This window comes from Miniopterus natalensis, chromosome 13 (genome assembly GCF_054644295.1).
Source record: "Miniopterus natalensis isolate mMinNat1 chromosome 13, mMinNat1.hap1, whole genome shotgun sequence".
In the NCBI taxonomy this organism is placed as follows: domain Eukaryota; kingdom Metazoa; phylum Chordata; class Mammalia; order Chiroptera; family Miniopteridae; genus Miniopterus; species Miniopterus natalensis.
Genome location: NC_142093.1, coordinates 51,624,869 through 51,650,050, shown reverse-complemented (window position 1 = coordinate 51,650,050; position 25,182 = coordinate 51,624,869). Strand labels below are relative to the sequence as shown.

The 25,182-nt window shown below is 48.2% G+C and overlaps 1 pseudogene; it reads left to right on the top strand.

The window, feature by feature from the left end:
* LOC107539634 (solute carrier family 15 member 4-like) overlaps positions 1 to 25,182 on the top strand; it is a 72,506-nt pseudogene that overhangs the window by 6,093 nt on the left and 41,231 nt on the right.

The window sequence follows — 25,182 nt, the reverse complement described above, 5'->3', positions numbered from 1 at the left end:
AGCTGTGAGGATTTAAAAAGTCAACCTTCACCCTGACCTGCTCAACAATTTTAATATTACGTCATCTATTCAGATGTATAGAAAGGCGCCTTATTTTAAACACTTTATATTTTAAGTACTTTTTAAATTATGTTGTGCTGAACCTCTGGTATGTAAATACATTTGATGTGTGGTAAACATAATTATTTATAAATATCTACAACTCCAGGATTCTTTAATATCATCTTCTAGGGCCTGGGAGCTGAGTTTCTGTCACTGTTCATATAGGAAAGTTCATTCGTTTCTTCATTATCTGAACTAAGCTGAATGGAAATATCCCAGGGGTAGGTAATTTGGGTAAAAGGCCAGGTAGCTTTGGGGCCCCAATAACTTCATTGAAGGGTTTGTGTTCCTTTTTGTGCCTGTCATGTTTTGATACAGAGATGTCTAGATTCAAAACAGTGGCCTTCCAGGAACCGCATGGAGTTCCCGAGAATGGCCACACGTGGGTGTACGTTGTCCGCCGGATGATCCGAGACCAGGAGGACGCGAGGGCAGCCAGCGTGAATGCCAGCAATGTCAGCGGCCGGTACAACTTACATTTTCTAAGAACTTTTTTTTTTTTTTTTAAATATCTTTATTGATTTCAGAGAGAGGAAAGGAGAGGGAGAGAGAGATAGAAACACAATGATGAGAGAGTCATTGATCGAGCCCACAACCCGGGCATGTGCCCTGACCGGGAATTGAACCCTGATTGCCTGGATCCTAGGTCGACTCTCAACCGCTGAGCCACACCTGGCCGGGCCTCTAAGAACTTTAAGTGACAGTGGGGATAGGAGCCAATGTTAAGTGGCTTGCATCAATATCCAGACTGTGACCCTGGATGGATCCAGTGAGTCTCTATAAGGACCACAGGCAGGCAGGAGGCAGAGCCAGCAAACTGCATCTTCCTTCCCCAGGAAGGTGACAGGGAGGTGCCACTGATAGGTCAGAGGGGGAGAAGGGTCTTGATGAGCAAGGAGGTGGTGGGCTGCTGGGCAAGGGACAGGGGACACTGCAAAGTCCTCACTGTGGGCTGTTTCCCCGTGAACCAGCCCGGTCATAGCACCCCAGCCGGGCCTTCCCCTCTGACTGGAGGCGATCAGGGGCTGACCTCCTGTTCAATGGTCCTTTATGCTCCCCTGACGTCCTGTGCGTATGGTTCTCATGTTTATTTCCAGAGCTATTTGAAAGGCAGCTGGAACATAGTCTATCCCATAACCAAAGGGTCAGCTTAAATGAGTCATGTGGCTTCAAAAAGAAATTTATTCTGTTTGTATTTTTCCACTAATAGTCGTAAAGCACTTGCTTTAGGGAGGGCCGTGCTGTTCATCTTCTTGGGCTTAATATGTCCATAATGAGTGGGATCTACTCGCACAGACTCGTGTGGCTTTGCAGACATGGTGTTGACTTATTTACAGATTTATTTAGGTAGAAATGGAAAAAAAAAAAGGATATTGTTTGTCTTAAAAAGGTGAGGAAGTGGCAAAATGAACTCTGGTTCCAGAGTGACCGCTCTCCACGTGCCCTTGGCCTGTGGTGGGAGCTGCACACTCCCAGGACCACGAGGAGGGAAGGAGGGGAGTGAGGGGTTCAGATGTTTCTTCGGGGCCTGACAACTGGAGGTTGGGCCACCTCTGTGGCCTCCTGGGATTCAGGCAGAGGCACCCCCCGCCTTCTTCTCAGGCAGGCCCTCTCTCTTTCCTGCTTCCTCTAACGGTTTTTAACATGAGTCCCTACATATTGCAGACTAAATTCCTTCTAAGTGATCAGTTTTGGATATTCTTGTAAAAAAAAAGAAACTTGTATTATTTCAGGAGGAATACATGCTTATTGTTGAAAATTTGCATATTGACTCTTAGCTATCAATCCTTTTGGTTCTTTTTTATTTTTAAATTTTATTCTGAAGTCATTATAGATTCACAAGAAGTTGCCAAGATAGTGCAAAGAGCTTCCGTGTACCCTGCCTGCTGTTGACCCCACTGGTTACATCTTAAATAATTATAGCACAATCCCAAAACCAGGTAACTGACTGCTTTGGTACCATGTACATCTGTAGTTTTATGCCATTTTATTACACGTGCAGACAGAACTGTCCCATCACCACAAAGACCCCTTTCTAGTCATACTCCCCTCTCCCCCCCATCCCCAGCCCCCCAACAACCACTAACCTATTTTCCATGTCTATAGTCTGGTTATTGTGAAAATGTTATGAATATGGAATCATAGAGTGTGTGACCTTTGAGATGGTATTTTTTTCACTCAGCAAAATTCCCCTGAGACCCATCCAACCTGTCGCGTGTACCTAGAGTGCATTTCTTTTTATTGCTGAGTAGTACCGTGTCGTGATGGTTAATTGTATGTTATTGTGATGAGGCCATGGCACCTAGATATTTGGTCAAACATTATTCTATGTGTTTTAGTGAAGATATTTTTAAAGCTGAGATTAGTAAGCTCAGCTGGCATGACTCAGTGGTTGAGCATCGACCTGTGAACCAGGAGAGGACGGTTCCATTCCTGGTCAGGGCACATGCCCGGGTTTCAGGCTCCATCACCTGAAGGGGACGTGCAGGAGGCAGCCAGCGGATCAATGACTCTCTCTCATCATTGGTATTTCTCTCTCTCTCTCCTTCTTCCTTCCTCTTTTTGAAATCAATAAAAACCTATTTTTTAAAAAAAATATGAGATTAACATTTAAATCAGTAGACTGGTAAATGTAGGTGGGCCTCACCCAATCAGTTGAAGGCCTTAATAGAGAAAAGATTGACCTCCCCCAAGGAAGAGGGAATTCTGCCAGAATACGGCCTTCAGATCTGAGCTGCGGCATCAGTTCTTTCCTGGGCTCCAGCCTTCCAGCCTGCAGATTTGGGGCTTGCCAGCTTCCATAGTTTTGTGGGCCAATCCCTTAAAATATTTCTCTCTCTTTCTCTCATTCATAGTATGGTTGTACCAGTTTGTTTAACCATTCACCCATGCATTGAAGGACATTTTGATTGTTTCCAGTTTTTAACTATTATTTAAAAATAAAACAACAATAAAAGTTTGTGCATGAGCTTTTGTTTGGATGTAAGTTCTGATTTCTTTGGAATAAATACCCCAGGTGTTTCTTACAGCTGCTGGGTCATAAAGTAAGCATATGTTTAGCTTTTAAAGAAACGGCCGAACTGTTCTCCAGAGTGGCCGTGCCATCTCACATCCCCACCAGCAATTGCACGAGAGATCCAGTTTCTCTGCATCCTTACCAGCATTTGATATTGTCACTACTGTCACTTCAGTGATGCTTATAGGTGTGTAGTGCTATCTCATCACGGTCTTAACTTCCACTTCCCCAATGGCTAGTGCTGTTCAACATCTTTCTATGTGCAGATTTGCCATTTGTATATCCCTTTTGGTGAAATGTCTTTTTATTTCTTTGTTCATTTTCTAACTGAGTAGTTTTTTTCCTGTTCGATTCTGTGAGTTTAATATATAGGGTGTCTCCAAAAAACGTATACACATTTTAACAGCTGACAGCTATAGATTCTGTTACATTTTGAAAATGAAATGTATTTTAATAAACACCCCCTTTATAATGTGTATACATTTTTGAGACACCCTGTATATAAATATATATTTATTCTAGATATGGGTCCTTTGTCAGATATATAGTTTGCAAATAAGTCCGTGGGAGGCAGAATTTCAAAGATACCCTCCCCTCTGCAAGATTTCTGTGCCCTGGTTCTTCAGACAAACACTCACCTAGGTACTGCTGTAAAGGGACTGCTCAGATGCAATTAGTGGTACTAAGTGGCTGACTTTGAAATAGGGAGATTGTCCTTAATTATCTGGATGGGCGCTCAGTGTAATCACATGAGCCCTTAAAAGTAGAAGCAGGGGAGAGAGAGAGGAGAGAGAGAGAGGGACAGGGAGAGGGACAGGAACGAGGAGGAGAGAGGGAGAGGGAGGGGGAGGGGGAGGGGGGAGAGGGAGGGGGAGGGGGAGGTCAGAATGATTTGAAATGTGAAAATGACTCAACCACCGTTGCTGACTTTGAAACTGGGGGATGGAGACCACTAGGCAAAGAATGCAGGAGATGCCTAGAAGCTAAGAGTGAGCCCAGGCCCACAGCCAGAAAGGAAATGAGAATCTTAGCTGGTAACTGCAAGAAACTGAACTCTGCCTGCAAGCAGAACGAGCCTGGAAGAGGGCTCCTCAGGGAGCCTCTCTGAGCAGGGCCTGCGCCCTGGGAGGGGGAGGGGAGAGGGAGGGAGAGAGCAGCTCGGCAGAGCTCACGGGCGGCAAATGGGTGCTGTTATAAGCTGCTAAATCGGTGTTAACTTGTTTTGGAAGCAACAGGGAACCAATGCCCAGTCTGTATTTATCTGTTCTTCCTCTTTCAGAGAGCGGGAGTTTTAAATTTCAATGAAGTCCGATTTATCAATTATTTCCTTTTATGGATTGTGCTTTTGGTGTCAAGTGTAACAACTCTTTACCAAGCCTTGGGTTCTGAAGATTCCCGCTTACGTATTCTTATAAATGCTCCACCGTTTACATTTTACATTTGAACACATGATCTGTTTACAGTTAACTTTTGTACCCGGCGTGAGGTGTAGGTTGAGGGTTTTTTTGTTTTGTTTATTTGTTTGTTTGTTTTTTTGCCTTTGGTTATCCAGTCACTCCAGTAATTGTTGAAAAAAACCTACACAGAGCAGTGGTTTTTTGGTGGAAATGACATTAAACCCGTGCATCAATTTAGGGAGAATTGACTTTTTTTTATGTTGAGTATTACAATCCACGAATAGTTTTTTAGATCTTAGCACACAGGTCCTGCACATGTTTTGTTAGATTTATAGCTAAGTATTTCATTTTTTATAGAGATTATAAATGCTATTGTATGTTTAGTTTTGGCTTTCATGTATTCACGCTAAGATACAGAGATACAACTAACTTTTGTATGTTGATCTTTAACCTTGTGATCTTAATGAACTTTCTTATTAGTTCTGAGGGGTTTTTTGTATGTTTGTTTTGGTAGATTCTGTAGAGTTTTCTATGGAGACCATCATGCCATCCATAAAGAGTAGCACTTTTTTTTCTTCCTTTCCTTTCATTTACTTTTCTTGTCTCATTGCCTTAGCTAGAAATTCCAGAACTACACTGATGATAGTGGTGAGAGCAGGCATCCTTACCTTGATCCTAACTGGGAAGCATTCAGTTTTTCATCATTAAGTTTGATGTTAGCTATAGTTTAAAAAAACTTAAAAAAAGATCTTTATTGATTTCAGAGAGAGGAAGGAAGAGGAAGAGAGAGAGAGATGGAAGCATCAATGATGAGTCATTGATTGGCTGCCTCCTGCACACCCCCTGCTGGGGATCGAGCCCGCAACCCGGGCATGTGCCCTGACGGGGACTCAAACCGAGATCTCCTGGATCCTAGGTCAGTGCGCAACCGCTGAGCCACACCAGCCAGGCCAGGTATAGTTTTTGATAGATACTGTTTATCAAGCTGAACAAATTTCCCTGTATTCCTAGTTTTCTGGGGGTTTTGTCAAGAAAGGGCATTGAAATTTGTCAAATGTTTTTTCTGCTTTAATTGATATGATAATGTAATTTGTCTTCTATCATCTGTTAATGAGGGACTACATTGACAGATTTTCAGGCATTGAACCAAACTTGCATTTCTGAAATAAACCCCACTTGGTCATGTGACATTCTTTTTATATGCTGCTAAATTTTATTCATTAATATTTTGTTAAGGATTTTAGCATCTATATTTATGATATATTGGTCTGTAGCTTTCTTTCTTTCTTTTTTTTTGTACTGTCTTTGGTTTGATATCAAGTAATACAAAGTTTATAAAATAAATTGAGAATGTTTTCTTCTTTTTTACTTTCAGGAAGAAATTGTGTTAAATTTATGTTAAACATTTTTTAAACATTCATTAAAACTCCTTTCAATGAACTAATGGGGGCCTGGAGATTTTTTTTCAGGGAGTTTTAAAATTATGAATTAAATTTATTAGTTATAGGGCTATTCATAGCATCTATTTCAAGTTGGGTGAGTTAGTAATTTTCAAGGAATTGATTCATTTCATCTAAGTTGTCAAATTTATGCATGTAATGTTGTTTATAGTATTTCCTTGTAATCCTTGTGATGTCTGCTACATCTGTAGTTTTATCATGTTTCATTTGTGATCTTAGTAATTTGTGTCTTCCCCCCCCACCCCCCTCCTTGCTAGAGGTTTGTCGATTTTATTGATTTTTCAAAGAACCAGCTTTTTGTTTCATTGATTATCTCTATTGATGTTCCATTTCCAATGTTAATGATTTCTGCTTTTCCTGATTTCTGATTTCTGGTGCTCCCCTCCCCTCAAGCAGGAGAGGCTTGAACTGGGTCATGGAAGCAGAGAAGGGGGTGTGAGGAAGCTGTTTCCATTCTTACATTTGGAGGGTTGCTGGTAGGAGGGTGGAGACGTGGCAGGGAACAGCCTAGGCCATGGGGAAGGGTGTTCCAGCAGATCTGTGTGCTCCTTTCTTTCCGACTCCATGTTGCATCGTGGAGAGAGCTGGAGGTGGTGAAGAGGGCAGACCCCAGATGTACTGGGGAACACCTCTCTTGTGAACCTCACAATGCAGGCAGGAAGAAATGGAAGAGGAATTGAGACTCCGTTAGCCTCCGTGTCGCAGGACACATCCCTCCCTCTTCCAGCACCAACCTGGACAACTCTGGAGGCTCTTCATTTGCATTTAGGGAACCTTGCTCAGGAGGCTTTTTTTACTGAAAATATTTGTGTTTGGGGACTCGAATCTCCTACCTGGGTCCAGGTGAGGTGAGGTGGTCTGGATGGTGTCAAGCCTGACCCTCTGCCTGGGGTTTTCTGCTTCTAACCTGCCCAGGTTGTCGTGGGGGTGAGCAGGGGAGCACAGCCCAATAGCACGGCAGGGAACTCCATTTAATGGGAGGGCCCTGGCTGCCTTTCACATATAAATATACGAGGGGAATGCTTCCCAGACCTTTTGGAGTTCAAACAGCTCTTATAAAATGGCATTTTGATGAGCTGAGCATAAATGAGTTGGAAACATACAGATAACATTTCCCCAGGGTTAAAAAACTGAGGAGGAAAGTGCTTGGCAGAGGGTCTGAGGGGTTGGGCCAAGAGTCTGAAAAATTATTTGAGATGTTGTGATGAACCTAAACTACCACCAGCTTCTACTGTCTCAGCTGCTGCAGAGAGCCTGGGAGAGAGGGACTCAACCAGCAGGAGCTCCCTTTCTCCCCTGGGGAGTGGAGAGAGCCACGCTGAAACCATGGTCCCCTGTGTGGGCCTTCCCCCTGGGCTGAGTGTGCCATCAGATCTGTCTGTCCATCCACTCACCCAACGTCGCATGTGCACAGCTCTGGGAGGACAGAGGTAACAGCCCTTCCCTTGCAGAGCTCAGTGTGGTGTTGGGAGATCCTTGTAACAAAGCCTGGGGACAAGCCAGTACTTCAGGAGTCCTGGGAAGGGGGTGCCCTTTTGAGATTCTGGAGGGGGACTAGCTGGGCAAAGTTTCCAGTGACACTCAGTGGGGTATTAGGGTGCCTCCAAGTGGGACCAGGGACCCTAAGGTGAGATGTCACTTGGGATGAAAAGTGAAGAAAGGGGTTCACCCTACATTTGAGCCTAGAGCTGCACCAAACGTGCTCCAGGAGAGTGAAATCTAGAGATCACAGCCGTGGGAGGTCACCATCGCTAAGGAAGAGCCCCCTCCACTAAACACTGGCTCAGGATCATTGCTTGCTACCCCATGCAGCTCCTGCCACAACCCTATGTGGTAGATACTACTGACTTCCTTCAGGGAAAAGAGGCTTAGGGAGAGGACTCAGACTCGGCCCAAGGTCAGCTGGCTGGAGGGAAGGGAGATGGAGCTGAATCTGGGCTCAGTGGCCTCTGCATGAGGCGATGGGTTCCTGTCCAGCAGGTGAGAGCAGAACCAGGGCTCCTGTTGCTACAAAACCCAGGCTCAGCCCTCAGGCTGGGGATGGAGTGTCTGACCCTCACTGGGAAGAGAAATTGCTGAGAATAGGAAGGCTGTACCTGCAAGGACATGCTGCCCAGGTGACCTCTCAGGGAACCCAAGTCCTTCTTGATGCTGAAGACAGACTCTTGGAAGAGATTTGAAAGCCATCGGACCTGAGTTCTAATTAAACTGACTCACTCTGTCCCAAAAGGGAACTTTTAACACAGGGACATATTTTCTCTCTTGGACACAGTTATGCTTTGGGTCAGTGGGGTGTATTTAAATGTTGGGGGATCTAAGATAAATATTTCAGCCCTCTTTTTCTCGCTTTGCCCTCTAACTCACCACCTGAGAAGTCCCTTGCCGATGTGCCCTGCTGGCAAGGGGTCCTCTGAGTGGGGTCTGCACCGGGCTGCTTCTAAATGCAGAATCACTACAGGGGCGCCAGCCTCAGGTGCGACGGAGCCGGGGCCTGGTGCTGCCCACTGCAGCTCCCGGAAAGCCACTGTGTTTGTGCCCTGATTGTCCAGGATCTTGGGAAAGTTTTAAACAAATCAAAGTACAGCCTTCTCTCAAATGTGTGCAGTGGCTGATCCTGGATGATTTCCTGTATTTTGAAAACCACGTAAAAACAAAACAAAACCCAATGTTTACATGGCACATGGAGTTCGGTTCAGGCTCAGGTAATAAATAGGGAATTGATTTTCACCTACACGGATGGATATCGAGGAGGATGTTTGAAAGTCATGCAGGATGGGACCCTCCTGGAGTTCCTGATTTGTATCTGACATAGGCTGTCAATGTCCCTCCCATCATGGTGACAACAGGAAATCAGCCCCACCGATTTCCTGAGTGTCCCCAAGGAAGCCTTGTCCCCTGTCGATGTACCACCCACGGATGAGACGGTTTGGAAAGCAGGTAAAGGTGTCAGCGGGAGTCGCAGCCTCTGCTTGCTAAAGGGTGCCTCTCTCCTTCCCTCTGAGAACACGACTGTTAGAAATCTAGAAACTTCTGAGGCCCATCCAAAATTAGCCCCTTTGAAACAGCAGGTTACAATGGTTTTCCTGGACAGGTGATGTTTTTCGTCTTAAACTGCTCAAAACGAGAAAATGACTGTCGGATTCCATCCAAAACAACCACCAACGAAAGTCCCCTTTAAAGAAGTCAGTGCTTTAGGAGGCCAGCTGCTCTCAGGCCTGGTACAATTCTTGCCGATTTCTAAATACGGGGTGTGGAATATCCTATGCTTAGGAACCCCATCACCATGCGGATATAAGTGAAATTCTGTGCTCTGCCCCGTAGCGTGCCCTCAGGTGTCAGCAAGCCCCCGGCACCGGGCCTGCTGAGGACACCGAGGGACAGTCTCCCGGCAGCGCTCCTGGGAACCCCGAGGCAGCTCGGTCGGTGGGTGGGACTTCAGTGTGAGGGGACCAGGCATCCTGTCCTCTGCTAGGCTGGGATATCCACATATCCACAGTCCAAGCCCCGTTCTGCCCATGAAATGGCCCCGGTCAAGAGAGGAGACCACACAGAGCTGACCTCCCGCAGGACGTGTGCTTGCGTGATAGACGTGTAGACTTGTGCAAGCTCCCCTTGTACAAGGCATGGTCGTGGGGGCCCAGGAAGAGTGTGTAAGAAGTGGAAAGCTGGTTCCTCAGAGGAAAATACTGATAGTGACCAGCAAGTTCCCCTGAGCGTCCCCCAGCCATAGCTATGCACTGAGGTCACCTAAGAGTGACAATTCCATGGGCTCGGGCCGGTGGTGTTGTGGGCATCTCACATACACAAGCAGCACCATGATGCAACAGAGGACAATCAGAGAGGCCTGGACAGGGAGGGACACCAGCTATGTGTCCAAACCACAGCTGAATCCACCCATGCCCTGAGGGGTGACAGCGGGAGTCTAGGATGAGATTTTGGGTTGTGAAGGCTGCACGTTTAGTCCCTACAATTCCAATCCCCTGACTCTATAATCTTCATCCTTCCTCACGGTCCTCGGAAGATGCTGGTGGCCCTCAGGTTACACACGAGGAAACTGAGACCCAGCAAGGTCAAGCGACATGCTCAGAGTCACTCGCTGGTGAGGAACAGTGTCAAGACCAGGCCGCAGGCTGCCCAGCCTCAGAGCCTGCAGCAGAGCTGAGCTTTGGGGGCCTTGCAGAGCCAGTGTTGCTCTGACAATGACAAACCTGAAGACCCAGGTTCTGGGGCCCTTGGTCCATGGAAACCCCTCACCAGGCCACAGGCCTCCCCAGCACTGCAGGCCTGAGTCCCGCCAGGGGAACCTGTCCTTCTGCTGCAGGAGGGAAGAAACCGAGGCCAGCACAGCTGGTCAATGGGCCCTGGGGGAGCCCAAGGTGGGGGAGGACAGCCGGTGTGCACACCAAGAGCCAAGGCCGCCTGGCCCTCCCGCACCTCGCTGACTGTCAGAAAGTCAGGTGGAGAAGGGGCTCTGGGCTACTGAATCATGTCCTGTTGTCTCAGGATGTTTGAAGACAGGGTGACAAAGGGGATTTGGGGGCCTTTAGACCTTCCACGTGCCGTTGGCCTTTCCTGATGGGCTGGCACGTCACAAGTGGCGCTCAGTGACCAGTCGTAGCTCCACTTCCTGCTGTGGCCTTTCTGCCCTGTGACTGGGTGGGCTCAGGACCAGTTCTGGCAAGAGCTGTGAGCCAAAGTGCCACTGTTAGCTTCGGTACTGGTACAAGGTCCTCCGGGGGGCTCTTTCCTCCATGCAGAGGCGGGCAACACTCGAGGTGGTGGCTCCTCCATCGTGGGGATCCTCGAGTAACCACAGTGCGCCCCTCAGGTTGGGCTGCAGTCCCCCACCCCAGGTAACCATGGGTACCTGCCAGGGGAAGCCAGACCAAGGGGAAACGTTACTCTGAGAAATCAAGCATGTTGCCAACTTTGTGATGTGGCTAGAGAGTAGGGAGTTAGACTTCAAACCCAGAATTTCCCAGCATATAGGTGCCCTGCCTCCAATGACTGCCACGTGGTCTGGGCTGCAGACAGTGGTGCAGTCAGGATTAGGGAGGCGGGGTGGCAGTGCCCCAGGGGCTTGCTTCCCAGGACACAGGCTCTCTGCGCAGAGAGGATCTGTCATTCACGGGGCAGACGAGTCTGAAGGGCACACAGAAGACTGGCCTCGGCGACTCTGAACGCTGAGATCGGGCAGGTGGTGAGCAGGCCAGCCTCGTCTTTTCTCACTCTCTCTTTGCCCTTTTGTGGGCACCGATGCCAGGCGCCTCCCCTCTGACCCTGTGCAGGCAGCACTTGCTGCCCCATGTCACAGAGCAGGCCTGTGAGTAGAGAGGGCAGCACCCTCACCAGCCGACAGACCCGGGCCAGGCCCGCGTCCCCTCCCCACGCTCACGGGCTTGAGCACAGCCGGAGTGGGAAAGAGTTCAGGGAATCTGCGTGCGTGGAGAGATTCCTCTCAAATGGCCACATGCAGTGTGGATCTAACCCATTGCCAAGGCTGGGCCTGGACAGGGACCCTGTGGAGTTGCGTTGGGGGGAGGGTGTGACATTTTTTTTTCTGTTTTATTGAATTTATTGGGGTGACACCAGTTAACAAAATTATACAGGTTTCAGGTGCACAATTCTACAACACATCATCTGTGCACTGTATCGTGTGCTCACCACCCCATGCCGAGCGTCCTTCCATCGCCCATACCCTCTCCCCCCCACACACTGGCTATCTCCGCACTGGAGGGAGCTGTTCGGTCTCCCCTTCTTGTCAGTGGGTTTTGCGTAGCAGGTGGAGTTGCTCTGCCCCTGGGGCGCGTTCTCCAGCAGTGCTCCTCAAGCCCCAAGTGCGAGGGATCTGGAGGCCTGTTGAGAGGCAGCTTCTGGCCAGCAGCTCTGGGTGGGGCCTGAGACTCCGCATCTCCTCTACGTTCTCAGGTGTGTGGATGCTGCCGGTCAGGACCACACTGTGAGAAGCGAAGGTTTCGGGAACCAGAGCTCCTTCTCGGAGCAGCGACTGCTGGGGGGATGACAGCTAGGCCCACCTGCGCAGGCCACGGTTGTCCCCGGAGCGCCCGCCGCATGGTGCCTTGCCGTGCCTGAGGGGTCCTGATGATAGCCACGCTGGAAAGAGGCTTTACTTCGAGGCCCTGCACGAACCAAGTTCAGAATAGGCTGGATTTTATTTCGGTCTCTGAAATTTTGCCAGTTTGGCCACAGGATAGATTGTCAGCTCCAAAATACGTTTCATTTTCTGGCATATTGAAATAATTAGAAGTAAGGGACCTTTTCCTGCTCTTTTTGAGTAAAGCAGTTGTCTAACTGGGCAGGCTCAGCCACTCTGGTAGGCAGAACTCTAAGACGACTGCCAAGACCCCCCACCCTCGGACTCCCACCCCTGGGGCACACACACCTCCTCCCAGTTATTCAATCAAACACTAATCTAGGTGCTGCTGTAATTAAGGTCCCCCAGGCAGTTGACTTTAAGGAAAGGACATAATCCTGGGTGAGCCTGGCCTATTCAGGTGAGCTCTGAGAAGGGACTGGGCTCTTCCTGGGGAGAGAGATTTGAAGCGTGAGAGAAACTTGATGTGAAAGATTGTCCTTTTCTGGTTTTGAGGATGGAGGGGCCGTGTGTCAGGGAACGCAGCTCGTCTCTGGGAGCTGACAGCTAGCAAAGAGATGGGGACCTGAGTTCAATGACTCATTTGTCCAACAACCTGACTGAGCTTGCAGGCAGGATCTTCCCTAGAACCTCTAGAAGGAAGGCACCCATCTGATGCTTTGATTTCTGCCTCACAAGACTCTGGGCGGAGAACTCAGCCACGCCAGCCACACCAGCTGTGGATTTCTCACCTAATAAGTTGTGAGCTGACAGATGGGTGTTGTCTTAAGCTGTTAAGTATGAGATAATTTTATATAATGAAATAGAAAACTAGTATAGTCACAAGAGGAGACCTTTATGACCTAGGAACACAGGTGTTGGCATAGTCCTGGGCACGTGGCAGAGGAGTTCGCCTTTTGATACAGACCTGATGGGTCAAAATGGTCACAAATCAAGTGTTTGAAATCTGGAAGGCATAGTGTTTTCTACCCTAAAGTTAATTTTGGCTTTCTTCCCCTTTTCTTGTCGGAAACACTTAAGACAGTATATTAAGGAAAGAACTCATGTTTTTTTTTAAAGCGACTGTGCCTGAGAAAGACCATTGTAGTATTTTAGTATGATAGTTATATTTTTCTGCTCAGTCTAGTAGAAAGAATATAGTTTGAAAACATTTGGTTAACCGCTCACTCACAAGGTGGGGGTGGAGCAGAGGTGCTAGGCTGGATCAGGTGCTGACGTGGGTGCCCGTGAGCTTTGTTGGGTTGTGTGATTTGAGTTTCTGAAGATCTCAGTTGCTTTCTTAGTCAGCTCTGGCTGCTATAACAGAATGCCATAGGTGGGGCGGCGTAAACAAACACGTATTTCTCACAGTTCTGGAGGCTGAGGAGTCTAAGATCAAGGAGCCAGCAGATTTGGTTCTGGTGAGAGTGATCACTCTGGCTGGCAGGTGACTGCCTTCTTCGTATGTCCTTACCTGGCCTTTCCCTGGTGTGTTTTGAAGTGCAGAGAGGGAGAGAGAGGGGGGATGGAGAGAGAGTGGGGGTGAGGAAAGGGGGAGAGAGGAGGCAGAGAGGGAACTCTGTGGGACTTTCATAAGGTCACTAGCCCCATTCATGACGCTCCTTCCTCTTGACTTAACCACCCCAAGGCCCATCTCTGAACAGGCCCATCACTTTGGACATTAGGTTTTCAACATGTGAATTTTAGGGGGACACAAACTTTCCGACCAGAGCAAACCTGATCTGTTGTTTTCCCAACCAATGGAAGTTCATCTGAAGGCTAGACTAGAGGCAAGGTCAACTCTTTTTGGCAACAACTCTTTGTAGATGGAGAAGTTTTTAAAAAATTGATTTTAGAGAGGGAGGAAGGGAGAGAGAGAGAGGGAGAAATATCCATGTGAAAGAGATACATCGACTGGTTGCTTTCTGTACTTGCCCGGGCCTCGGGACTGAACCCGTGACCTTCTGGTACTCGGGACAACACTCCAACCTGTTTTTTAACTCATCAGGTCATGCGTATCTTTCTAGAGCTTGATCTAGCTGGTTCCGTTTCAACCTTGAGCAAGCCCTGTTCTACTTGGGCGATCAGTGGGCTTTCGGTGTTCCCACCCTCTGCTGTCCAAGCAGAGCCGCTGTGCGTGCCCTTCTGCAGCTCCGTTACGCACATGAGCAAGAGGGTCTCTAGGGGTTTTGCCCACGTATATAATTACAGTGAATGTTCTTGTTTTTCTTAAGTCCAGCACCTCACTGCTTATGATAAATATCTGAGTCCACAGCACTAAGTAAATCCAAACATCGATATTAGTTTTTCAAATGATGGATAATTTTTATTTCTTTCAAATAATATATGCTAATAACAAAAAATAAGCAATCAATAGCTTAATTTATAAAGTAAAAATCACCTGAAAACCTACTCTTGCTGTAACCATTGGTAGTAATTTGTTGACTTTCCAGATTTTTTTCTATTCACACATGAACATTTGCACACATATACACGAGCATCCCATTCAACACGCAGTGGGTCCTAATGTGCATATTTGTCTACAGCTAGGTTCCTTTCTTTTTTTTATTTATTTTTATTTATTTTTAAATATGTTTTTATTGATTTCAGAGAGAAGAAGGGAGAGGGAGAAAGATATAGAAACATCAATGGTGAAAGAGGATCATCGATCAACTGCCTGCTGCACGCCTCCTACTGGGGATCGAGCTCATAACCTGGGCATGTACCCTGACCAGGAATCGAACTGTGATCTCCTGGTTCATCGGTCAACACTCAACTACTGAGCCACACCAGCCCAGGTACTAGGCTCTTTTCTTTAACTTCATGTTTCATGGACATCTTCCCACACCACTTTGCTCAAATCTAAATAATTTCTTTTAACAGCTGGGCAGCATTCAGGTGCCCAGAGACGCTGTGATGGTTAATTTCATGTGTCAGTTTGAGTGGTCACAAGGTGAACAGATAAAATACTACTTCTGGGTGCATATGTGACGTGTTTCTGGATGAGATTATTATTTGAATCTGGACTCAGGAGTGGACGATGGAGGCAGGGGCTACTGTCTACTGCTTCAGGCCACAGTTTACTTGTGCCAATAGTTGGGGACTCATAGGGCACTGTGTTGAATTCAGACCCGACAGCCGTTCATCCACAAATGTGAAGCATCTATTCCATGCCCAGGCCTATCCTTAATCCTATGCAAATGAATTAAAAAATAAATTTAAAACTTACAGCTTCACTTAAAATTATTAACATGTACAGTTCTCTATAGAGGGCCTCTGGGCACGCTGCCTGAATTGCTGTTGGGTTAAGTTGTATTAATACACAGAGGTTTACTTTTCAGGACACAAAAAGGCAGGGTACAGAAGCTGCCTTTGTTCCATTAAATTTGATAGCTTTGAGATATGCTTAGTTTTCAGCATGTGCCTGGCCTGCAGTGTCAGCTCGAGACAGAGTCTCTGTCATTGCACTGCTGTTAGGACTGTTCACACCTCACACAGCTGCAGGCCCACCTCTCCAGGGCTTGGTCTCCAGGAGAAAGTGTCTGAATTGGGGCTGCTCTTTGGGCACAAGGCACTCACTCAGCTGGAAGTGTATCTCCAGGTGGCTGTGCGCTCCAGTGTCACAGTGCCCTCCCACTATGAGGGCCTCTGAGGAAAAGCTCAGGGCCTCTGTGCTGGAGCTGGACCAGGTGGAAGGCCTGCTGCAGCCTCATGATGACTGTCCCTCCTGGGGAGAAACCTTGCCTCTGGCCATGGCTCCTGAGCAGGTGGCACTTCTGAGGGGCTTCTATCAATGAGAGAGAGTCATTGATCGGCTGCCTCCTGTACCATCCCCACCCCCTCGCTGGGGTTTGAGCTCACAACCTGGGCATATGCCTTGACCAGGAACTGAACTGAGATCTCCAGGATCATAGATTGATGCTCAACGACTGAGCAACACTGGCCGGGCAGTTTCTTAAAACTATCTGAGCCCACCCTGCAATAGCTGCACACCCAACGTCAGCTGTGCTGATGCGAGGACCAGGGGTGACTTTTTTCTTGTTTTTTTAAACATATTTTAAATATTTTTCAAAATGTCATCAATAAGTATTTATTGCCTTTATCACATGACAAGTCAACCTAAAGGAAAAATAAAATATTTCACATTTCCTTTCTGTATAGAACAGAGCCACAAAAGTCACCTAGATCAAATGATTATGTGACTCAGTGGTTGGAAGTGACCTAGGGGAAGAATAAAGATATTTATTTCCATTTTGCCAACACCAAAAGCAGGCACAGGCGGTCTCAGAGTGTTGGCTGGTCAAAGACACAATTCAGACAAGTTTGGGTCCTTGTCGTCTCACGCCAGATTCATAGTGAAACGCACCCAACTTCACCAGACACCTGAGCCGCAATCTGTTCAGAGTGGAAACCTAAGGCAGGTTCCTCAAACCGAGGTCAAACAGCCACGCCCGCATATCCATGCCTGACAGCAGCAGGACCACCCACACTGTCCCTGGTGCCTAACGTGGCTCAGAAGGGCCATTACGCGGGATTCTTGGTTCCTCTGGCTAATGTCCAACCTTTGTTCAAGAGCTCTGTGGCGGAGAGGGCGGGACTGGCTGAAGTCTGCCTTGGGCCTCGGGGCCTCAGGCAGGGCTCCAGTCTCCCTGCAGCGTGTGGGGTCATCATGCGTCCCTTGCGGGGCTTCAACATATGACCACTTTATTATTTCCATTTCTTCCTTGATGAGGTCAATATCCACCTCCCGAATTTCAAGGGGTTTCTTAACAGTCACTCCTCTACTGTTTCTTCCTTCGTATTGAAATACCTTTATACCCTTTCATAGAAAATTTTCTCTTCTCTCCCTAATATGTGTCTTATTGGGTTTAAGGATATTCTAAGGGACTTTTCTGGATCAGCTGCTTCCTTTAAGGCATAAAGATATCAAATTAAATTACATTTATTGAGTACCCCTCTGTGTTTTGTCGTAATATGTATGCCGTTGAGATTACAAAAGGATTGGAAGGTGGTATTTTTCAAAAAGGGGTTCACTGTCTTATTTTCCCTACCATAGTGCCTGACATTAAAGGTCATTTTAATAAGCTCTTTGTTCCAATACAACCTTGATTATAACTCTTGCTACTGTCACCACCATCCCTGCCACACTCATCACAGCTCACACCACTGTCACCACCAATGTGAGCTCCGTCATAGCCACTACACACACAATCACCACCTCCACCACCCTCACCATCACCAACAACACTAATACCACCATCACCATCATTACTGCCTCCCCACCTCCATACCTTTTCTGCCACCACCATTACAGTTATATACCAAACAATGATCACCATCACCACAGCCACCATCATCACCGCCACCTTTATTTTAAAAAAATTTTTTTAAATGACCAAATAGAGGAAGGGGAAGAAGCCGGCAGAAACATGATAGGTGTCTCCCCAAGCCATCGAGTCCAGACCTGTTGTGTTATCCCAAGGAGAGAAGGCAAGGTGGGGCTTGCCCTGAAGGCTTACACCCTCGGTGGGCCCCCAAGGGTGTGCAGCCCCAGGAGCCCATGGAGGTGGCTTTGTACAGTCAGGGTGAGAAGCCCAGCTCTGCCTCTCACTTGTTATGTGTGGCCCTGAGTAACCTGTGTGGCTCCACTGAGCCTCAGTTTCCTCATCTGTAAAGTGGGTCACTAAGAGCAGGGGTTTCGGAGGGGGAAGTACAAGGAAAGATGGAGGCCGATGGGTAATAAACGTTTACTACGTGCTCGCTCTTACGTTGGAGACTTCCGTTCTCCCATATTTAGAAAGGAAAGTGACAGTACCTTTCTGCCCTGGAAAGTGCGTGTGAAAGTAATTTGGAAACATGAACTTGCAGCGTAGTGTTATTGTCGGAGGAACCGTTGGCCCAGTTTTGTGGAGGAGGAGGGAACATCAGGGACATGGGAAGTTTTATATGCTGAGTTAGGAGACCAAGACAGAGAACCCCAGTCCGGGTTTCAAAAGAAAAAAAAATTGTCCTAAATAAAGCTGTGTGTTCTCCCAACAGATTTGTGAAAAGAACATACAATTCCCCATCACTGGCCTCTCATTTAATGAAGGAAACAGAGACTTGATTTAAAGGAACTGCAGACCATGTCTACCATGTGTGAGTAACATCGGGTGGGGGGAGAGGTTGGAGGGCCTGGAAGACTCAGCCAGGGCCAAGCAAACTTTCAGCATGAGAGCAGGCTCCTGGGTCTCTAATCTGTCACCAGTGTATGCTAATATATATATTTTTAGTCCCCACCTGAGGAGTGAGGATATTTTTTCCATTGCTTTTTAGAGAGGGTATAAGGAGGAGAGAGAGAAACACTGATGTGAGAGAGACACATTGACTGGTTGCCTCCCACATACGCCCTGACCAAGGGCTGGGATAGGACCTGCAGCCCAGGTACGTGCCCTTGACAGAGAATCAAACCACAACCTTTTGATTTGAGGGCCGACACTCTAACCCCTGAGCCATGCAGGTCAGGGCAATGTATGCTAACCTTGAAGGTTACTTAAGAACGTCTGTGGAACAATTACACTGGAGGTGATGGTTGGGCTCTCACACCTCTACACAGAGATTCAGTGTGCTCAGCGCATCCCATTACTGATGATGAGGCTCCCAAAATGGTGTTTCACGATGTTTCAGTTGAGCACAGTGCTTCATGCCAGTTCTGAGAGCTCCTTATTTAGAGAGATGGTAGTTTCTGAGTTTCTTATTGTGAATTTCAACCTTCAGCAGACTAGGTTATTGCCCCTCAGTGATGAAATTACCCCCAACCCCCTTCTTGGTGCTGTCTTCACAACCTGGTACCATGTTGAACACCAGCAGAAAGTATCTGAGTGGGGAAAGGTGTGTGGTGGGTGATGCTGCATCAGAAGAGAAGCATATGATGAAAGAGAAGCTGTTGAGGAAAAGAGGCCAAGAGATGGGATGCAACCCTTCACCCAGGGCTGGGGGGTGGAGGGCACAACTATCCAACACAAGTTCTCAGACAGCAGCTGGGTGTCTTGTAGTTCAGTTTAACTCTGACATTACCCAGAGTTAACACAGACCCATAGGCTCCAGGGCCAAGTTCCACAGACTTCCCACCCTTTCAGACACTGGTCACAAGTCCAGGTCCCAAGCTACTCACACTTCTGTCCAGCCTGCTTACAATTTAGGCATAATCAACCCTCCAGTGTCCATAACATGTTAGAATGACTCACATTGGTCAGGAAAGAGCTACATTTACAATCACCATTTTATTATCAAGGATACAAATGAGCCACAGATGGAGAGATAACAAAGGCACCAAATTCTGAAGTGTGAGGATGGGGCGGGGTGAGGTTGAGAGCAAGTGCAGAAGTTTCCATCCCAGTACAGCAATACTTTCACCAGCCAGGAAGCCCCAGCCTTGTTGTTCTAGGTTTCATCCAGGGTTGCAACGCTGGAGGGTTTGATCCAGTCTTGGGCCACATGATTGACCTCAGCTCCAGCCCTCCCTGGAGATCAGGGTGGTGAGAAAGTCCACTTCTCTGATCCCATGCTGGGCAAGGCTCTGCCCTCTCAGAGCCTGGTGGCCTTTATTGGTAAAATGAGGCTGGTGACAGGACTTGCCTTTGAGGGTTGTCATCCAAATTCAATAGATAAGGCTGGCAAAGGTTTGATGTAGCCCCTGGCTCTAGGAGCTCAAGAAATGGCAGGATTCAGGGTAGTGGCGTGAGGACAAAGGACAGCACAGACGCCACGCTGGTGACACATCCCCTGAATAGTTCTCAAAGCTCAAAAAGGCACAGCCAGGACAAATAACTTGGTCAACACTTGGACTTTGTTGTCTTGCGAGCAGGTTGGTTGAAAACCTGAATAGTTTGGAGATGGACAAAGACAATGACCATAACACCAAAACTGAGCCCTAACTGGCTCTCAGGGACACTGAGCACTTGAGGGGCCACTTCCTAAGCCATGGGTCTGAGAGGAAAGGCCAGGTCCTTCCGCAAACACCTCATGTCCAGGACCCTGAGTGACATGTTTATGGGTTTGACCTTGGTGGCTTTTTTTTTTTTTTAAATGTCTGTATTGATTTCAGAGAGAGGAAGGGAGAGGGAGAGAGAGATAGAAACATCAATGATGAGAGAGTCATTGATCGGTTGTCTCCTGCATGCCCCCCACACTGGGGATCAAGCCGGCAACCTGGGCAGGTGCCCTGACCAGGAATCGAACCCTAATCTCTTGGATCCTAGGTTGATGCTCAACCACTGAGCCTTGGTGGCTTTTTAAAGTTATTATAATTGCCTTTGTTACATTCACTGTTTCTCAGTAGGACAAATGAGCTCGGAAGACACTGCCATAATTCATTCTTAGAAAGCGATCAGAGGCATCTCTTGGATATAAAACATGTGACATGTCAACCAGGCTTTCTTTCCCTTCACCTTCTCCTGGGCAAGTCCAGTGCTGGGACCATTGGCACAGGAGTGCCAGGGCTGAAAATGTGGGGCAAAGCTACTTGGCTTGGTCCCCAGAGAGAGCGAGGGTGTAAGGAGACATGGCCCCCAACCCTGGCTGTGCTTGCACCTGCCCGAGTACCAGTTTCCAGCTTCTGGACCTTGGCTCCTCATTGCAAACCGAGAGGGTTCAAGCAAATGGCATTTATTCTTTTGTTTCCCAGTTTTCCACCCATGGCACAGATGAGCCCGCCATCACCAATGACGCTGTTTACTGAGCATTTACAACGTGCCAGGCGCTGTGCCAGCACTTCCCACAGGCGGCCCCATCTCTCCCTGACGACCTCTCAAGCAGCACCTTCACAATCCTTGTTTGTAGGCGAGGAAACCGAGGCTCAGAGGCTGGGCAACGTTTCTAGGGCTGCTCAGCTCTTCACCAGGGAGCTGGGTGGGAATCCAGTTGTGCCTGAGCTTATGACCCAAAGAGAGCGAGCTTAGGAAGGGTTAAGGGAAACCAGCTTCATTAGCAACAGAAGCGGGGTGTGGAGAAGACCCAACAGAAAGGCAGGGTGCCTGTGGTGTGAGACGCCTGGAAAGCTTTTAAAAAGGGAGAGGATGGGAGACCCCAATCTCCCAGATAAGAGGCGCAGCCTCCTCTCCCGGCTCCGGGCCGGCCACGGGCCTCCTGGTCATTCTCGGCCCCGGGGCAGGGCCGGTCCCGTGGAAACGCGGTGCTGTGCTGACAGCCCGCCCTGGGGAAACCAGCCAGGCCTGTGCCCCGTGGCTGATAATTAAAGAAAGAAATGTTCCTGTAAAGTGACACGGCACAGAAGGGAGGGCTACGGCCCGGTCACCCTCGGCAAGCAGGGCAGGCTGTGGGGTGACCAGGCTGAGGTTTCCGACCTGCCCCCCCTGCACCGCCGGCCGCCTGGACTTATCTCGAAGGCGGGAGGGAGGAGGCGGAGCAGGGAATTGAAACCATTTGGTCTGGGGGCTGAGATTTCGTTTTGCGGGTTTGGCAAAGACATTTTTAGTTGTTACTTTTGTTAACCCTTCCTTGGAAAACAAGGGGCGAGCCCGTGTCTGTTGTCCATTTGCTGCCATGGAAGCAGGTGGCAGGCCAGGAGTGGGCACCAGTTCTCACACCACGCCCAGGAGCCCCAGCTCCTCAGCAAGGAGACCATGTTTCCTTGCCTTTTTAGTAGGTGACAAAATTGTGTCACCTTGGCTGGAAGATCCACCAAACGGCTGCAAATTCAAGAGCTTGTTCTTTTCAGTTTGCTTCTCCAAGTGGCTCACATCCCTACCTCGTGTTTCTCGAACACAGCACCCCCCACATAACCCACCTCCTTGCCAACAATAAACACGAATCCATTGGAAAATCTTGTACTTTCAGGCTCCGTGTGAAGGTTTGGGTCAGAACTGGCCCACGCCCTGCGGAAATCTGAGTGCCTTCCTGGAGGTGGCAAGCCCAGGCCTGTTGCCAGTGCCCTGGTCACCCTGGTAGCATGTGCCGTGGTGGCGAGTAGTGGTTTAAAAAAACAATATATAGTCATGTGCTGTTTAATCACGTGGATTGTTCTGAGAGGCGTGTCATTAGGCAATTGCCCAGACACCTAGACTACACGTACACACCCAGGTGGTACGGCCCACACACACCTAGGCCACATGGGACAGCCTGTTGCTCCGGGGCTACAAGCCCATACAGCATCTACTGCACTGAGTACTGTAGGCAGCTGTAACACAGTGGTATTTGTGTTTCTAAACACATTTAAAGATAGAAAAGTACAGTAAAAATGTAGCATGGAAGGTAAAAAATAATATACCCATAACTGTAATAAGAGCAAGACTCTTGGGGGGAGTGATTTATCCATAACATTATAAATAAGCATTCATAGGCGAATGAAAGCTGAGGTGTGTGTTGTTGTTGTGTTTTTAAAGAAATCTGGTCTTTAATAAAGCTTGTAAACCTCTGTACCAACTGAACGAAGAGCTTCGAGGGGCTCGGGGCTCAGAAAACTCTTCTAAGTGTCTTGTCAGTTGCCTTCCTAGATTTTCTTTCTTCTCTGCTGGTAAAAAGCCTTGACAGTCTTTAGGTTTTGCAGCATATATTGATCGGATTTGGGGAAAAAACCTCAAAGCTGTTCCCTCAGGTGGACAGACTTTCTTTTCTAATAAAGGGAAACGTTTGCTTACTAAAAGTTGGGGCAAACTAGAATCAGAGAAGACCAATGGCATTTCAGAGAGGAACTCAAGGACAAATGACAGGTCCAAGGCTGACAGCCAGCGTCTGCTTAGGAGGAGGAACAGGAGCCGATACTGCAGAGTGACCTTGCTGGGCAGGCGGCTCTGCGGTCCAGCAGAGCGCTCTGAGGTTATTGTCAGGGTCATAACCTTGGGCATCCTTTCCTTTTTATTAAGCTAAGAATTAGCTGCGCCTTACAAGGAATCACCACAACATCACTCTTGAACAGAGATAAATACCAGAGCACTGGTTTCCCTCTTTGGACACCGTGGGCGCGATGGGTGGGAGGGACAGCGGCGAGTGGGTGCAGGGCTGCTAGTAGCCAGAGCGCCCGGCAGGTCCCTCCCTCCCAGGGCAGAGCTGTCCGAAGCCACAGTTTCTGTCTCTCATGGACAAACCGAGGACTTCTAGCTTTAGCATTAAATAGGCGACTCTGTTTGTGGCTACGCTTTGTGAAGGAGCTGGTTTCATCGGTCACACACAAAGAAGGGTGGCTGGGAGGGACTCGGAAATGTCACTAATGGGCTGTGCACTGAAAAATAACGGGCTTGCTAACCGCCTCACCATCAGCCCGCAACATGTTCCAAACTGTGCACGCTCCTCTCTCCTGCTATTGACAGCTGATGCCTTAGAAATGCCCCAGGGATGGAAACGAGTCCCTTTTGGGGAAAGAAGCAGCTCTACCCACTGCAGACCTGCCCAGTTTGGAACGTTTAGGATCCAGGGATTTATGATGGGGTGTCTCTGGACCAGTTTATATGCATGTCCCCACATTCCAGCCCTTAGAAAAGGCAAGAAATACTTTTGCGAGCCTCCGGCTATCAACCTGCTTCTGGAATGCTCCAGATAAAAAGGAGGGAGGAAGGGGTTTCTACAGTACCAGCTGGGGGACAGTTCTCCCCTCATGTCAAAGAATTCACTGGGAAGCAGCCACTGGCTCACAGGCACTCCCTGGAGTGGGGCCTGGAAACGCCAACACAGCCCTGGCCGGGTGGCTCAATTGGTTGCAGCGTGGTCCTGTGCACCAAAAGGTTGTGGGTTTGATTTCTGGGTTTGATCCGGAGTCAGGGCTCATACAGGATGCAACTGATCGATGTATCTCTCTCATATCGTTTTTTCTTTCTCTCTTTCTCTCCCCCTTCCTTTCTTTCTAAAAAACCAAAAAATCAATAAAAACAAAACAAAACAAAAAACATTTCCTCGGGCAAGGATTAAAAATAAAAAAGAAACGCCAACACTCACGGTTTTACTTTCCCCAACAGCCTGCCCTTGAAAAGTTCTCACTAAAGGGACAAGCCTTCCCCAAGGCTGGTCGTAATTCCGTTTTATAGAACAAAGAGCAGGATTTGAGGGTGGAATTAAAGAAAACTTCCCAAGCATATGTGAACCTCTTGAAAAGAACCTCCATTTATGACCGCTGAAATTTTGTGATTGTAGTCATTTCCATGAAAAGTTTGGCATAGCCTTTTTATTAACAGTGTGATGTCTCCGGGGGAAATTGGACTCAGAGGGGCTGCGTTTTCCTCTGGGACGTGCATTTGACCCTCTGCGCATGGATTGTGTATGTTGGATTTGAAGTCTCTAAGAATATTTCTCCAGAAATACCCCCAGTCTTGCAGAAGCTGAGCGTGTCGTCTGGGGAGGCAGCCTGGAGGTGGGGTAGCGTAGCTGTGAATTACGTGGGTCAAATCCCAGCTCCACTAATGGCTAGTGATGGGGACTTGACAAGGTGCCTGGAATCTTGTACCTCAGTGTTCTCATCTGTACATTGGGAATGATGGTGATAGAAATGCTTCCTAGGTTTATTGGAAGGATTCAACAAGTTAATAACACACGAGCGTGAAGAGCACCGCCTGAGTTGTGGAGCACACTCGCTGTGCCACTTAGCGCTTCCCCACAAGCGGCTGGGAGGGTCCCAGGAGCAGGAGGCCTGTGCGCTGGGGTTCAGTGCTGCTCCCTCACTGCCTTCCAACGCTGACCAACTCTCCCCGTCACCTTCAGGGACGTGTTTCAGCCAATTCCCTGGGTGCACATTCCTTCCCTGTGTGCTGTCAGAAAGAAAGGAGTTGGGAACGTGGGAGGAGGCAATTAAGATGAAGTTTCCACGTGGACAGAGTCAGCTCCATACGCAGAGAAGCAGCCGCTCGTCTGAGCAGGAGCAGCACCGCTCTCTCCTGGCCACGCGGACCCGAGGGAATGTTGGTCGTGCTTTCTGACTCTGCTCCCAGGTCCTGCCCAGCCTCCCTGTCACCTGCACTGTCTACTCACACTCCTCCGGGCAGTTCCTGGGTGGCCTTTGCAAAGCTTTTTGTTGTAAACCTTTTAATTTAAGTGTAACATACACAGGGAGCAAAGTGTGAATCGTGCTGGATCGATTATCAGTTATCAACACACCTACAAACGTCCCACCTGGATAAAGCCACTGAG